Source organism: Globicephala melas, chromosome 10, assembly GCF_963455315.2.
Source record: "Globicephala melas chromosome 10, mGloMel1.2, whole genome shotgun sequence".
In the NCBI taxonomy this organism is placed as follows: domain Eukaryota; kingdom Metazoa; phylum Chordata; class Mammalia; order Artiodactyla; family Delphinidae; genus Globicephala; species Globicephala melas.
The window spans coordinates 54,611,454-54,629,718 of NC_083323.1; positions in this window are offsets into that span (position 1 = coordinate 54,611,454).

Genomic DNA, 18,265 nt, shown 5'->3' on the forward strand with positions numbered 1-18,265 from the left:
CATAAAGAAAATCTACAGTGATTTCAAGTATTTGAATTATATAGAGCACGTCCTCTGACCAAAATAGAATTGTCATAAACCAGTGACATAAAAAGAATTTTAGAAAAGCTGTGTGTCAAACATTGTAAAATTACACTTTAAGTAACTTGTGGGTCAGAAAAGAAATTATAATAAGGTTAAGAATACGTTTTAAACTAAAAGGTAATAAAATATAAATTCATATAAAACCATTTTGGATGCTAAGCAATACAGAGTAGATTGCAGTAGTTCAGCCATTCCATTGAGAACAAATAGGAAAATCTATAATGATTATATAAATCATATATTTAAAGGCAACATATTGCTGAAGAAATAATGAGGACTCAGAGGAATAAAACTCCATAGAGGTGGTAGACTTTCAGAGATGAGCTGATGTTCCTCAGCAGCCTTTGGAAGCACTATGCATATTCTGGTTGCCTGTTCTGGTTATGGGAAAGTCTGACTCTAAGCCTGACCCAGGGCCACTGAAAGGGACAGAAAAACCAGCCAAGTTTTTGTTGTCATACAAGACTGGAGTGGTACGTTGAAAACTCAAGGGGCCTAAATCACTTGACTGATACCTATCTCAGTTAGGGCTGCCAGGAAAAATAGAGGGCACTCGGTTAAATTTGAAGTTTAGATAAACAGTGAATACTTTTCTAATGTATGTGAAATATTGAATGGGACACACTTGTACTAAATATTTACTCATTATTTATCTGGAATTTAACTGTAACTGGGCATCCTGCCTTTGTTTTTTTATCCTGTGATTAATCTAGGAATCTTAATCTTGAAACATTTGCTGAATCCCCAAGAACTGGGGACAGAGAAACAAATGGACAAATGGAAAGCACCCAGTAATACATGAGGTATAAGATAATCACTTGTATTAATTTTGTAATATCTGAAAATCTGAAATTACTTCAAAACTGAGTTTTAAAAAGTGCAAGAAGAAGGGATTGTTAATCATTTCACAAATCAAAAATTTATGGCAACTCATCCATCTTTTTGTTTTTAATTTATTTATTTTTGGCTGCATTGGGTCTTTGTTGCTGCACATGGGCTTTCTCTAGTTGTTGCAAGCGGGGGCTACACTTTGTTGAGGTGGGTGGGCTTCTCATTGTGGTGGCTTTTCTTGTTGCGGAGCACAGGCTCTAGGCGCGCGGGCTTCAGCAGTTGTGGCACGTGGGCTCAGTACTTGGCTGGTGGGTTTAGAGTGCAGCCTCAGTAGTTGTGGCACACTGGCTTAGTTGTTCCACAGCATGTGGGATCTTCCCTGCCCTGACCAGGGCTCGAACCTGTGTCCCCAGCAATGGCAGGTGGATTCTTAACGACTGTGCCACCAGGGAAGTCCAACTCATCCACTTTAGTAAATACACACAGGTAACATCAAAATTAAGCACAACAAAGAAAGGAAATTAAATGAATAATGCTGAAGAAAATAAGTCCCCTATTCTACTGATAATAAGGCTCTTGAACAAAAACAAATACTCAAGTTTCATTCACATTTTTGTAGAAAACGATTGAAGTGGAAATTAAATGAGGATTATTTTGCTATTTACATAATCCTTTACTGCAACTTGCATATAAAAAAGTAAATATTGTGATTTTTTATTTGAATATAAATTTTAGCATAGAAAACAACTAAAGGGGCATTAATACATATTTGGAAACAAAACATCTGATTTTTCTTATCAGAAAAAATAAGTTATCTTCATAGTATTTGATTTTTTTACTCTCTAAATACTTTAAATGTAAGTAGGAGCCCTTTTCTCTGTGTAATAGAAAAAGAGTATAATATTCACATACTTATAATAATCATGGTATCCTATCTGGCATATTCTTATATACAAATACATACACAGCAAGAAAATTATAATGGCACATACATTGCCAGGTAGGGATAGACTAATCCTAATATCCTTTGAAGTGCCTTTTAACTGTGTTTGTCGTTAACACATTTACACAGATAGTCTATTAAAAGTCCCAGTGACCTTTCTAGGAAAGAACAACATAGCATAACTCGCTTCTTGGCATTTTATGTGGTTTTACACCTTGGACCAAAAATAGATATGTAACAAACATAATGTACTAACTCAATTTTAAAGAACCATTTTATAGTATTTGGTACCAGAAGCTGATGTAGGTTTTAAAGTGAAGGAGTAAGGAAAATTGACAGGTTGGGTTGAAAGCTGGTGGACAGCCAAAGAACAAGAGGCAAAGAAAAGATCAACTATTTTAAAAATTACCCTTGAGCATAGTTTGGCTAAGGGGCTGACATTTGTAACATACAGCGTGTAATTGTAAGGCCAAAAATGACATCGATATCAGTTAGCCCTGATACATGCAATCTAAGAATGAATACCTATAATATTATTTAGTGATATTCTATAATAACAAATCTTATATATTAGTTTATTTTATTTTTTAACATCTTTATTGGAGTATAATTGCTTTACAATGGTCTGTAAGTTTCTGCTGTATAACAAATTGAATCAGCTATACATATACATATATCCCCATATCTCCATCCTCTTGTGACTCCCTCACACTCTCCCAATCCCACCCCGCTAGGTGGTCACAAAGCACCGAGCTGATCTCCCTGTGCTATGTGGCTGCTTCCCACTAGATATTTTACATTTGGTAGTATATATAAGTACATGCCACTCTCCCACTTCGTCACAGCTTACCCTTCCCCCTCCCATTGTCCTCAAGTCCATTCTCAACGTCTGCATCTTTATTCCTGTCCTGCCCCTAGGTTCTTCATAACCACTTTTTTTTAAAAAAATTCCATATATATGTGTTAGCATATGGTATTTGTTTTTCTCTTACTGACTTACTTCACTCTTTATGACAGTCTCTAGGTCCATTCACATCACTACAAAAAACTCAAATTCGTGTCTTCTTATGGCCAAATAATATTCCATTGTATATATGTGCCACATCTTCTTTATCCATTCATTTCATGGTAGACACTTAGGTTGCTTCCATGTCCTGGCTATTGTAAATAGAGCTTCAGTGAACATTGTGGTACATGATGCTTTTTGAATTCTGGTTTTCTCAGGGTACATGCCCAGTAGTGGGATTGCTGGGTCATATAGCAGTTCTATTTGTAGTTTTTTAAGGAACCTCCATACCGTTCTCCATAGTGACTGTATCAGTTTACATTCCCACCAACAGTGCAAGAGGGTTCCCTTTTCTCCACACCCTCTCCAGCATTTATTGTTTGTAGATTTTTTTTTTTTAGTATTATTTTTATTTTTTATTTTATTTTTTATTTTTTTTAACATCTTTATTGGAGTATAATTGCTTTACAATGGTATGTTAGTTTCAGCTTCACAACAAAATGAATCAGTTATATATATACATATGTTCCCATATCTCTTCCCGCTTGCGTCTCCCTCCCTCCCACCCTCCCTATCCCACCCCTCCAGGCGGTCACAAAGCACCGAGCTGATCTCCCTGTGCTATGCGGCTGCTTCCCACTAGCTATCTACCTTATGTTTGGTAGTGTACATATGTCCATGCCTCTTTATCGCTTTGTCACCGTTTACCCTTCCCCCTCCCCATAGCCTCAAGTCCATTCTCTAGTAAGTCTGTGTCTTTATTCCTGTTTCACCCCTAGGTTTTTCATGACATTTTTTTTCCTTAAATTCCATGTATATGTGTTAGCATACGGTATTTGTCTCTCTCTTTCTGACTTACTTCACTCTGTATGACGGACTCTAGGTTTATCCACCTCATTACAAATAACTCAATTTCGTCTCTTTTTATGGCTGAGTAATATTCCATTGTATATATGTGCCACATCTTCTTTATCCATTCATCTGATGATGGACACTTAGGTTGTTTCCATCTCTGGGCTATTGTAAATAGAGCTGCAATGAACATTTTGGTACATGACTCTTTTTGAATTTTGGTTTTCTCAGGGTATATGCCCAGTAGTGGGATTGCTGGGTCATATGGTAGTTCTATTTTTAGTTTTTTAAGGAACCTCCATACTGTTCTCCACAGTGGCTGTATCAATTTACATTCCCACCAACAGTGTAAGAGGGTTCCCTTTTCTCCACACCCTCTCCAGCATTTATTGTTTCTAGATTTTTTGATGATGGCCATTCTGACTGGTGTGAGATGATATCTCATTGTAGTTTTGATTTGCATTTCTCTAATGATTAGTGATGTTGAGCATCCTTTCATGTGTTCATTGGCAATCTGTATATCTTCTTTGGAGAAATGTCTATATAGGTCTTCTGCCCATTTTGGGGTTGGGTTGTTTGATATTGAGCTGCATGAGATGCTTGCATATTTTGGAGATTAATCCTTTGTCAGTTGCTTCATTTTCAAATATTTTCTCCCATTCTGAGGGTTGTCTTTTCATCTTGTTTATGGTTTCCTTTGCTGTGCAAAAGCTTTTAAGTTTCATTAGGTCCTATTTCTTTATTTTTGTTTTTATTTCCATTTCTCTAGGAGGTGGATCAAAATGGATCTTGCTGTGATTTATGTCATAGAGTGTTCTGCCTATGCTTTCCTCTAAGAGTTTTATAGTGTCTGACCTTACATTTAGGTCTTTAATCCATTTTGAGTTTATTTTTGTGTATGGTACTAGGGAGTGTTCTAATTTCATTCTTTTACGTGTAGCTGTCCAGTTTTCCCAGCACCACTTATTGAAGATACTGTCTTTTCTCCATTGTATATTCTTGCCTCCTTTATCAAAAATAAGGAGACCATATGTGTGTGGGTTTATCTCTGAGCTTTGTATCCTGTTCCATTTATCTATATTTCTGTTTTTGTGCCAATACCATACTGTCTTAATTACAGTAACTTTGTAGTGTAGTCTGAAGTCAGGGAGCTTGATTCCTCCAGCTCCATTTTTCTTTCTCAAGATTGCTTTGGCTGTTCTGGGTCTTTTGTGTTTCCATACAAATTGTGCAATTTTCTGTTCTAGTTATGTGGAAAATGCCATTGGTAGTTTGATAGGGATTGCATTGAATCTGTAGACTGCTTTGAGTAGTATAGTCATATTCACAATTTTGATTCTTCCAATCGAAGAACATGGTATATCTCTCCATCTGTTTGTATTGTCTTTAATTTCTATCATCAGTGTCTTAGAGTTTTCTGCATACAGGTCTTTTGTCTCCTTAAGTAGATCTATTCTTAGGTATTTTATTCTTTTTGTTGCAGTGGTAAATGGGAGTGTTTCCTTAATTTCTCTTTCAGATTTTTCATCCTTAGTGTATAGGAATGCCAGAGATTTCTGTGCATTAATTTTGTATCCTGCTACTTTACCAAATTCATTGCTGAGCTCTAGTAATTTTCTGGTAGAGTCTTTAGGATTCTCTATGTATAGTATCATGTCATCTGCAAACAATGACAGCTTTACTTCTTCCTTTCGGATTTGGATTCCTTTTATTTCTTTTTCTTCTCTGATTGCTGTGGCTAAAACTTCCAAAACTATGTTGAATAATAGTGGTGACAATTTCTTGTTCCTGATTTTAGTGGAAATGGTTTCAGTTTTTCACCATTGAGAATGATGCTGGCTGTGGGGTTGTCATATATGGTTGTCATATATGGCCTTTATTATGGTGAGGTAAGTTCCCTCTATGCTTACTTTCTGGAGGGTTTTTATCATAAAGCAGTGTTGAATTTTGTCAAAAGGTTTTTCTGCATCTGTTGAGATGGTCATATGGTTTTTATTCCTTAATTTGTTACTGTGGTGTATCACATTGATTGATTTGTGTATATTGAAGAATCCTTGCATTCCTGGGATAAACCCCACTTGATCATGTTGTATGATCCTTTTACTGTGTTGTTGGATTCTGTTTGCTAGTATTTTGTTGAGGATTTTTGCCTCTATGTTCATCAGTGATATTGGCCTGTAGTTTTCTTTCTTTGTGACATCTTTGTCTGGTTTTGGTATCAGCGTGATGGTGGCCTCATAGAATGAGTTTGGGAGTGTTCCTCCCTCTGCTGTATTTTGGAAGAGTTTGAGAAAGATAGGTGTTAGCTCTTCTCTAAATGTTTGATAGAATTCTTCTGTAAACCATCTGGCCCTGGGCTTTTGTTTGTTGGAAGATTTTTAACCACTGTCTCAATTTCAGTCCCTGTGATTGGTCTGTTTATATTTTCTATTTCTTCCTGGTTCAGTCTCAGAAGTTTGTGCTATTCTAGGAATTTGTCCATTTCTTCCAGGTTGTCCATTTTATTGGCATATAGTTGCTTGTAGTAATCGCTCATGATCCTTTGTATTTCTACAGTGACAGTTGTTATACTTCTTTTTCATTTCTAATTCTATTGGTTTGAGTCTTCTCCCTTTTTTCTTGATGAGTCTGGCTAATGGTTTATCAATTTTGTTTATCTTCTCAGAGAATCAGCTTTTAGTTTTATTGATCTTTGCTATTGTTTCCTTCATTTCTTTTTCATTTATTTCTGGTCTGATCTCTATGATTTCTTTTCCTGTGGTAACTTTGAGGTTTTTTTGTTCTTCTTTCTCTAATTGGTTTAGGTGTAAGGTTAGGTTGTTTATTTGAGATGTTTCTTGTTTCTTGAGGTAGGATTGTAATGCTTTAAATTTCCCTCTTCAAACTGCTTTTGGTGCAACCCATAGGTTTTGGGTCATTGTGTTTTCATTGTCATTTTTTTCTAGGTATTTTCTGATTTCCTCTTTGATTTCTTCAGTGATCTCTTGGTTATTAAACAGTGTATTGTTTAGCCTCCATGTGTTTGCATTTTTTACAGATTTTTTCCTGTAATTGATATCTAGTCTCATAGCATTGTGGGCGGAAAAGATACTTGATACAATTTCAATTTTCTTAAATTTACCAAGCTTAATTTGTGACCCAAGATATGATCTGTCCTGCAGAATGTTCCATGAACACTTGAGAAGAAAATGTATTCTGTTGTTTTTAGGTGGAATGCCCTATAAATATCAATTAAGTCCTTCTTGTTTAATGTATCATTTAATTCTTGTGTTTCCTTATTTATTTTAATTTTGGATGATCTGTCCATTGGTGAAAGTGGTGTGTTAAAGTCTCCTACTATTATTGTGTTCCTGTCGATTTCCCCTTTTATGGCTGTTAGCATTTGCCTTATGTATTGTGGTGCTCCTATGTTGGGTGCATAAATACTTGCAATTCTTATATCTTCTTCTTGGATTGATTCCTTGATCATTATGTAGTGTCCTTCTTTGTCTCCTTTAATAGTCTTTGTTTTAAAGTCTGTTTTGTCTCATATGAGTATTGCTACTCCAGCTTTCTTCTGATTTTCATTTGCATGGAATATCTTTTTCCATCCCCTCACTTTCAGTCTGTATGTGTCCCTAGGTCTGAAGTGGGTCTCTTGTAGACAGCATATATATGGGTCTTGTTTTTGTATCCATTCAGCCAGTCTGTGTCTTTTGGTTGGAGCATTTAATTCATTTACATTTAAGGTAATTATCGATATATATGTTCCTATTACCATTTTCTTAATTTGGGGGGGTTTGTTATTGTAGGTCTTTTCCTTCTCTTGTGTTTCCTGCCTAGAGAAGTTCCTTTAGCAATTGTTGTAAAGCTGGTTTGGTGGTGCTGAAATCTCTTAGCTTTGGCTTGTCTGTAAAGGTTTTAATTTCTCTGGTGAATCTGAATGAGATCCTTGCTTGGTAGAGTCACTTTGTTTGTAGGTTTTTCCCTTTTATCACTTTAAATATGTCCTGCAACTCCCTTCTGGCTTGCAGATTTTCTGTTGAAAGATAAGCTGTTAACATTATGAGGATTCCCTTGTATGTTAGTTGTTGTTTTTCCCCTGCTGCTTTTAATATTTCTTCTTTGTACATTTATTTTTGATAGTTTGATTAATATGTGTCTTGGCATGTTTCTCTTTGGAGATTTTAAGTCATGGAGCATTCCTGCATCTATGGGGCCCTTCTCAATGGGAAGATACACACATTAAACCTTTTGTTTCTGAAGTAAGGAACACCAAGAAGAAATAAGGAGCTTAATGAGAAAGCCCTGGATGTGGGGCAGGTGTGGGACTCTTTAGATAGTGTTTTCAGGAAAACTCTATCTGAAGAAGTGACTTGGGAGTGGCATTCTGAATATCACTGACGTGGGGATGATCTTGCTATGGAACTATAACCATTTCACCTTTCACTAGGATTTTCACGTAATAATATTCACCGTGATAGTTATTGCTACTTGATTTCATACAAATTTTGTGGACTTGTGACCAGAAATGTAGTTATAACTGTCACAGTGACTGCTGCCTCTTCTGTCCTGCTTATCAGCCAGCATGTCTTGACTTGATGACTGGTTGCACTGAGCAATCTTGGGGAGGATTTTCTGTTCTAAAGAATCATTAAATATCAAAATTCATTTTTATTTTCCTTTTAAAGACATTTGAAATTTGACACAAAAGAGGAAATATTTAGATAAAAATGAGAGATGGCAAACTAATTTATTAAGACAATTTTTATTTTGTTATTTCATGTTTTATTTCTCAAATACTGCTATTTTTCAAGTTACTTCTTATTTAAAATAAATAGAATACCCATTTCTTAAGGAAATTAATATTTAATGCTTATAATTAATTTTTATTTCATTTTATTTATAAGTAATGGGCAATTTATTTATAGAGATAAAGGATATATCTAGGTAACAGCTGTTAATATTTTTTAATAGAAGTCAGTTTAAGAATTCAAAATGATGATAATGATTTTTTTAAAAAAATCAACAGCCTCTCATGATATGTGTTCTCTAATTTCCTCTTTAATCGACAAACTTATGTCTCCAACTTCAATGTTTTTAAGACAAATATTACAATTTAAATAAAATAGAAAAATTTTAAAAAAAGAAGTATAAAGAAATCTGGGGGAAAAAGCTTATATTTCCTTACATAATATGTACTATAAAAAAGGTGGAAAAATCTTCTCTCTACTCTTTAAATATCACTCACTGCCACACAGTCACACACTCACACAGGAAACAACAACAATCAACAATGTGTGAGGATTCTTCATTTTGTCAGTATGATTGAAGAATTTGTCAGTCTTGACTCTTTCTTTTATCTCTTACTTTTCACATGTGGTTAATTATCAGTTACCTAACATTTTCATCTCTGGTATATATTTGTTCTGTTATTTTTCTTTAGTCCCTATTTCAATCATGTTATTTAGGGATTTATAATTTCTCATGTGTTGGTCACCATGCTTCTGGTGTTGTCATCTTACCTCCCAACCCCAAATCTATTCCATCATGTTAACGAACCCAGGTTCAGCTGCTCGCTGCTCATAAGCCAATAGTTCAAGAGGCATGTGTCAGTAGAAAGGAAAGGTGCTTTAGTCAGACAAGCTGGCAGTCTGGGGAGATGGTGGCCTTGTGTCCAGAGACCAACTCGGAAGATTCTGCTCAGCCATGACAGTTTTTAAAGGGAAAAATGGGGTGTGGGGGAGAATCTTAGTGAACCATGGAGGCAGGAGGTTGGGTTCTGCATCATGCTCCATTGCATGCAGACTGGCTGACTCTCTCTTCAGATGTTATCTTGCTTTGCATGGTCTGCCTGAATGATTGCTAAGGGGGCTTTGCGGGGTAGAGAGCTAGTCTTTTATTTAACTGTTTAATTCTTCACTCTTTATCTAGGAATAGAATCAACAGGTTAGACAAGATATGGTGTACATTCAGGAGAGCATAAGTCAGGAGTTAGTTTCAATTGCTTAGTGATCTTATTCCTATAATTAGGTTCTTTTAAGGTTAGAAGGGAACAGAAATGGGCAAACAGGGAAGGGGAAAAAGTCCTGTTTTCAATTGCACCATCAGAGAAGGCTCTCCATATGAAAAAGATTATGTCTCATTCTTGCTTAAATTCTTTTAAATTGTTCCACAAACTCTACAAATTAAAATCCAGGCCCTTTAATGTGACGTATAAGGCTAGCATTGTCTAGCTGAATTATTTTTCTCAAATTAAGGCCTACAATTCCCTCAACATTCAAAGGTAAATAGAGATCTCCAAGTTCAAGGCAAGTTAAGAATTTTCTAGTTGATACATTAAATCCATATACTGACTAGAAAATTCAGTGTCACTGTGTGCTAAAGGATATAACTTATATGATACTACATCAATGATAGGGTTGGTTAAAGCATTATGGGAACACAATTCATGAATTGATACGTCAGATTTAAGCAGTCAGAGAAAGCTTTCGGAGAAGTCATATTTAAGGTGTAATCAAAAAGAAATATAGGGGGCTTCCCTGGTGGCGCAGTGGTTGAGAGTCCGCGTGCTGATGCAGGGGACACAGGTTCCTGCCCCGGTCTGGGAAGATCCCACATGCCGTGGAGCGGCTAGGCCTGTGAGCCGTGGCCGCTGAGCCTGCGCGTCCGGAGCCTGTGCTCTGCAATGGGAGAGGCCACAACAGTGAGAGGCCGGTGAACTGCAAAAAAAAAAAAAAAAAAAAGAAAGAAAAGAAATATAGGAACTATTTAGGCATGGTGGTATAATGGAGCAAGTTTTAGGTAAAGGAAAGCATGTTTTGAAATAAATAAGAATTTAATATTTATGTATGTGCATAGGTTGTGTTTAACATACCTCCATAAACTTCTTACTGTACAGTAATTCATATTACTGTTCACATAATTACAGGTAAAATGTTCACTATTTCAGGCATTGTTTAAAGAAAGGGTATACAGATTTTAGCTCAAGTCTAATAGGCCTCTTTGTAAATTAGAATAACATTATTGAGCTTTCTTACATTGTTCATGTTATTAAATATATTTCTAAATAAAATTCCATGATAATAAAATAATATAGTATATTTGAAAATATTTGAATATTAAAATATTTTTAAGTCATATTAATAAGCATAGTAGCCACAGTTCAAAATATATCAAAACTAAAAATATTTTCTAATGGATTATTAAATATATCCTCCTTTATCTTTGATTTTTATTCTTATTTTTCTCTCTGAATTTTCAGGACTTTTTTGCAGTATTTCAGTTGGAAAATCATCAGTAAATATCTAGAAAGGCAACCTAGAGAAAAGAATTGTAAAATATAAAAATATTTGTGGTGGGAATATATGTTCTAAAATAGAAGATGAACAAAAGTAAAAAAGAAAAAGTTTTCATTAGTGGACTTTACCTTTGAAGGGACAGAAATTTTGATGAAGATGTTAAAAACACAGAGAAGTACAGATAGAGAAGATTTGTAAATCAACTAATTTACTTTTCAAATGGAAACTAATTTATTTTATTTAAAGTGCTCAGGTACCTTTCTTCTACCAGTATTTGTTTTTCCAGCTCATTAAGTTTCTGAATGGTTAATCTTTGCTCTCTAAGGAAAGAGAATGAGATTATTTGGTGAAGTTTGGGAGAGCTGAACCCCTCAGGACATAACTTAACCCAACATGAGGGAACTCAGAGCTAAGGTTGTCATGACATTCTTAGTAACCAAAACATTGATAATATCTCTCACTTACTTTTAGTAGACTATAACCATAGAATAAAACATGCCATTTATCTAGTGTTCTGTGATAGTCCATGTTTTTCAATGTGATATGCTCTATTGGTTCATTTAGGAATTGGAAAACCAGTACAAACTTTTTAAAGAAAATGCACCAGAATTGAGATAACTTATTATAGTGATGCCCCATTTGTAGGAAAAAAATGTCAGGAAGTTAGGTTGTTTTTTTTTTGCAGTACGTGGACCTCTCACTGCTGTGGCCTCTCCCGTCGCGGAGCACAGGCTCCGGACACGCAGGCCCAGCGGCCACGGCTCATGGGCCCAGCCGCTCCATGGCACGTGGGATCCTCCCGGACAGGGGCACGAACCCGTGTCCCCTGCATCGGCAGGCGGACTCTCAGCCACTGCGCCACCAGGGAAGCCCGGAAGTTAGGTTTTTTGACATGTTCAGGTAATTAAGGCCTAGATCTATAAGTGCCATATAAAAATGCAATTTTTAAAAGGAATTCTTCCTAATATATTATAAATTAACATTCCTTCTCTGATAAATCATAGTGAATAAGCTTAAATGTATTGAATTATCAGAAGTTAAGATCTCCCTACATATAGTTGAAGCTCATTTACACCTATTTTCTTACCACTGAGGTTATGGAGATATTCAACAATGGAGAAACCCTTAGCTAAATACATTTAGCTGCCACCTTCAGGGTATTCAAGCTGAGTACTTTTATCTTTTCTTGCTTTAGTAATTCTCCATAGACAACAAAATTCTTTAGTCTCCCTCTCTCCCTTTCCCTCTCTCTTTCTGTTTCTCTCTCCCCCCGCCCCCAATAGCTACACATAATAGAATAGCTCTAAGCAGATTTTTTGCTTTCCTTTCCTCTGGACCCCTTAATGATTACTATCAGTTCTTTAAGCCAAAGACATCTCTCAAGTGCATTCTATTCAAAATGTGGTGCCCAAAATATTTTGGCTTAAGCACCTTGATGGCATAGGAGCCAAGGAGTCTTTCCTCCAAGTTAATACCCAACAGAACCTCAATTTCTTGAGATTTATAGTAGAACATTATATATTTTTTGAAAACTCATTGTCAGACACTGAATCAGTTCTTTCATGTAATTAACTCATTTAGTAACCACAAACATTCTATGATGTAGACATAAGTGACTCTCAAAATATTTACAATGGATATGGCATCAGATTAGTGCATCAGAATTGAGGTACATACAGCCCACTCAGAACGGACAGTAGCTGTAAATGACTGGTGAGAATATACTCGTTTATTGGCTGGGTACCAGCCGCATGATAGTTGCTGCTATTTTCCCCCTATTTTATAGATGAGAAGACTGAAGCATATTTTGCCCTAAATCAGCAGTCTGGCAAGTGGTGGAGCAAGAACTCAAATTAAGCAGAGTCTGATCCTAGAGCCTGTACTATAATCCCCCACATTAGCCCTTGATTCACCCTTCTAGACCTGGCTCACAGAAGCAGAGACTAGAGTTGGACATCCTAATTTGTATAAAGTTTTGTCTATGTTAGTTTTGCTGCATGATGGCACTTTTCCTTATTGAGAAATTGACTTAAATAGCATAAAGAATAAATCAGGGACAGGATGATACGGTGTATCACTTGTACAGTGTAAATTGATGTTTTCCTGAATTATTGTAATAAACAATATATAATTATTGAATTATTGAAATGGTTAAAGTATAGATGAATGCAAGTATATACAAGAATATAAGTGGACAAAATCTATGTTTCCATACTTAAAAAAATCTTTTCTGATTTTATTTCCTCTAAAAAGCTTATTTATGAATATTCAATAATCAAAAAAAGTGTGATGTACTGAAGTTATCTGTTCCCCATCCTTCAGGCCAGTAGTAGAAAGTTTCTCATGGATGAAATTCTGTGGACTAGTAAATCCATTTCATCCAGAAAAGAATGGATGTATTGAGATAAGGTTTAGTCAGCTCAGTTTCATCCATCAGATCATCACTGTATCACCACAGTGTACTTTTGTATGTCCAAGGAAGGCATTTAAAGACATCTTTATACCTACCAGGTGACCCTGAGACATTAAAAAAATAAATATCCTCCACAGTGGAGCCTGTTTCCTGACTTGCTATGGATGATTTATTATTTGTTATGTTCATTTTATGATACTTGACACATGGCATTGTCATTGTCAACAGTTTCGATCAGCAGGATAGCATATACAATAATCTGAGAGAGAATAAAAGTGACTTTTAAACTTTCCCTGTAGCATTAAGTAGCAATTAAGCTGTTCCGAGGACCCCACAAATATTTTTAGGTTTTTGACAACATTTTGGATACTTTAAAATCTGTAAATGTGAGTTGAGTTTCCTTTTGTGACCGTATTAATAAATTCCAGACTTTTCTGTCTTACTCTTGGGGAACAAAGTTTCTTTGTCTAATAGGTTATTAAACTGGACTCAAAATTCACTGGAATAATTTACAGGAATCACTGGAATTCAAGATTAAGACAAAATGGATGCCATATTTTATTCAGATTTCCTTAGTTTGTACCTACTATCTTTTTTTTCTGTTCCGGGATCCCATCCAGATTTCCACGTTACATGTAGACATCATGTATCCTTGGGCTCCTCTTGACTGTGACAGTTTCTCAGATTTTCCTTGTTTTCAATGACGTTAACAGTTTTGAGGAATGCTGGTCAGGTATTTTGTAGAATACCCTCTATATTAGGATTTGTCTAATATTTTTATCATGGTGTGACTAGAGTTCTGGGTTTCTGGAAGGAAGACCACAGAGGCAAAATGCCATTTTCATCACATAACAAGGGAATATACTATCAACATGACTTATCCCTATTGATGTGAAACTTGATCACCTTACTTGGTTTCTTTAGGTGATACTTGTTAGGTTTCTTTATAGTCAAGGTATAGTTTTTGGAAGGAAGTCACTATGGAAGGAAGCCTGAACTTAATGAGGAAGGGTGGGCTATGTCCCACCTCACTGAGGGCCCAGTACCTACATAATTTATTTGAATATTTTTTTCATGAGAGATTTGTCTATTTTCCCACACTCATCTGTTTATTCAATCATTCATTTATATCTGCATGACCTCAAGAAAATGTATTTTGTTCTTTGGGTTTTAATCAATATTGTTTATGTTTTCACTCAGATTGTTCCCACTTTGACCATTGGGAGGTCTTTCCGTTGGCTCCTATGTCCCTTTGACATACACCTATCATTATGCTTTTTGGTTTTGTCTTGATTTTTCTTTTAGTATTTCCTTGTTTTCTGGCACTAAATGTGATCCAGACTCATCTTGTATATTTCCTACCCGGGGCTAAAATCAGTGACTAAAGGTGCCCTGATTTCTTTTATTGGAATGGTATTTGCAGAGAAGATCCAGGATCTCTCAGCTGACAGAACAAGGAAACATGTGCATACTAAACCTGCAGGTGTATGTGTGTGTGTGTGTGTGTGTGTGTGTGTGTGTGTACATATATATGTCTATATGTAACAATCTGTATCTCTGTTAAGCTAAATATGAGTTCATAATGATGTCTTTAACTTTAATCCATTGCCATATGCATCATTATAGCCTCCTTCCCTTCCTTGTATGCAAATCCATGCTCCAATAGTGAGAAACCTTGTTTCAAACATCCTCCATTTTGTTCAATTCCAATTTACAAGTATACAGATGCCAGAATTGTTAACCCATGCTGCCATGGAAAGAAATTTACCATCTAGAGTACAGTGATTATATGTGGTTTCTTTTGTCTTTAGTCTTACAGACTCCACTCAATTCAAAAGCTACTTAGGTTAACATCTTTTACCCCACGTTTTTCAGTGAAGTTGTTATATACATTTGTGTAATAGATTGTTTTGTCACTTTCTGCATATCATACTGGCATCCTTTTACTGCCTAAATGATTTTTTAAATATTTGCATACAGTAAGGGTCACTCTTTGTGCTGTAAAGTTCTGTGGATTTTAACTAAGTAGCGGCATGTCATGTAACCACCATTAGTGTGTAAATAATTAGGAAACAGAAACCTCAGTTAAATAGAGTAGGGAGACCAGAAGGAGAAGCTGTCTTGCCCTGCAACGATAGCAGAACCCAAATGGAAGAAGAAAGACTCCTGGTCTTGGTAAGGACGCAGCCAATGAAAAGGCATGGACACTTTGTTTACTGCAGCTCTCCCAACTTTCTTTTCCTTCCTTTATAAAAGCGTTCTCCTTCCCTTGCCATGTGAGGAACTGAACTTTCCATTGTTGCAGATTGCAATTCTCTGCTAATCCTGAAAAAAATCCATCTTTGCTGGAGAAATATCTGGCAGTCTGTTTGTTTTAGGTCAACAGGTGTCACAGAGAATAGTTTCACTAGCCTAAAAAAATTCTGCGCTTGACCCATTCAACCCTCGCCTGGCCCTGGCAGCCTCCATTTTTTCCTGTATAAAATGAGTTAGAAAGTGTTCCCTCTACTTCTATTTTCTGGAAGAAATTGTAGAGAATTGATATGATTTCTTCCTTAAATATTTTGTAGAATTCACCAGTGAACTCTTCCAGGCCTGGTGCTTTCTTTATTAAAAGATTATTTATTATTGATTGAATTTTTAATAGATACAGGCTTATTAAGATTGTCGATTTCTCCTTGTGTGAGTTTTGGTAGTCAGTATCTTTAAAGGAATTGGTCTATTTCATCTAAATTAACAAATTTGTGGGAATAGAGGTGTTCATAATATTCTTTTTACAGTCATTTAATGTCCGTGAAATCAATAATGACTGTCCTTCTTTCATTTCTGATACTAGTAATTTGTATCTCCTTACTTTTTTTCTTACTCAGCCTTAAATGTGTAGCAGTTGTATTGATTGCTTTTCAAAGAACTGCCTCTTAGTTTTATGGAATTTCCCTATCCTGTTTTCATTTTCTTTGCTTTCTGCTTTGATTTTTATTTTATCTTTTCTTTGATTACTTTAGCCTTAAATTGCTCTTCTTTAAGGTAGAAATTTAAGTTATTGATTATAGATCTTTCTTCTTTTCTAATATATGCATTTAATGCTATAAAGTTCCCTCTGGACACTGCTTTCACTGAATCCAAAAAATATTAATAACTAGTATCTTCATTTTTATTTAATTCAAACTATTTCTAAAATTCTTGAGACTTCTGCTTTCATCTACATGATATTTACAGTTGTGTTATTTAATTTCCAAATAACTAAGAATTATCTAGATAGCATATTATTGATTTTTAGTTTAATTCCACTGTGATCTGAAAACATACTTTGTGTGATTTATTTTCTTTTGAATTAGAGTTTGTTTTGTGGCCCAGAAAGTGGTTTATCTTAGTGACTGTTCCATCTGTACTTCAGAAAAATATGTATCCTGGTGGTTTGGATGAAGCATCCTATAAATGTCAATTAGATCAAGCTAATTGATGGTGCTATTCAAGTCAACAATATCCTTACTGATTTTCTGACTGCTTAACCCTATAAATTACAGAGAGAGGAGTGCTGAAGTCTGTCCAGCTATAATAGTGAATATTTCTCCTTGCTGTTCTGTTAGTTTTTGCCTCATACGGTTTTACTTTCTTTTGTTACGTGCACACACATTTAAGATTATGCCGTCCTGGAGAATTCTTACTATTTTATTATTATTTAATGTCTGTCTTTTCCCCTGATACTCTTTCATATTCTGAACTTGGCTTTATCTGAAAGTAATGTAGCTAACCCAGCAACATTAGTATTAGCATGGTATGTCTTTATCCATCCCTTTACTTTTAATCTATCTGGATTATTTTAATATTTAAAGTGGATTTCTTATAGACAGTAGAGTTGGGTCTTTTTTTTTTTTTTTCCAAATTCACTCTGATAATCTCTGTATTTTAATTGGTGTATTTAAACCGTTCACCTTTAAAGTGATTATTGATGTGTTTAGATTAATATCTACCATGTTGTTTGTAACTGGTTTGTATTTTTTGCTTTTGTTTGTTATCTTCCCTTTCTCTGGTTTTAAATATATTATATGATTCTATTTTATTTCCTCTCTTAGTTTTCAGTTTTTTAATACAATTTTTAAAGATTACTTTCCACTTACAATTATTACAAAATATTGACTCTATCCCCCATGTTGTACAGTACATCCTTGAGCCTATTTTATGCCCAGTAATTTGTACCTCTCACTCCCCCACATCTGTGATGCCCCTCCCCCTTCCCAGTGGTAACCACTAGTTTATTCTCTATTATCTGTGAGTCTGCTTCTTTTTTGTTATATTCACTAGTTTGTTGTATTTTTTAGATTCCACATATAAGTGATATCATACAGTATTGGTCTTTCTCTGACTTATTTCACTTATCATAATGCCCTTCAAGTCCATCCATGTTGCTGCAAATGGCAGAATTTCATCTTTTTTTTATGGCTGAGTAGTATTCCGTTGTATATATACACCATATCTTCTTTATCCATTTATCTGTTGATGGACACTTCCATATCTTGGCAATTACAAATAATGCTGCTATGAACATTGGGGTTCATATATTTTTTGAATTAGTGTTTTTTGGTTTTTTGGGGGGGTTTTTTGGATATATACCCAGGAGTGGAACTGCTGGATCATATGGACTTAATTGATATATGTAGAGCATTTCATCTGAAAGCAGCAGAATACACATTCCTTTTTGATAGCAGCCATCCTAAAGGGTTGAGGTGGTATCTCATTGTAGTTTTGATTTACATTTCCCTAATGGTTAGTAATGTTGAACATCTTTTCATATGCTTGTTGACCATTCATATATCTTATATGAAGAAATGTCAGCTCAAGTCCATTGTCCATTT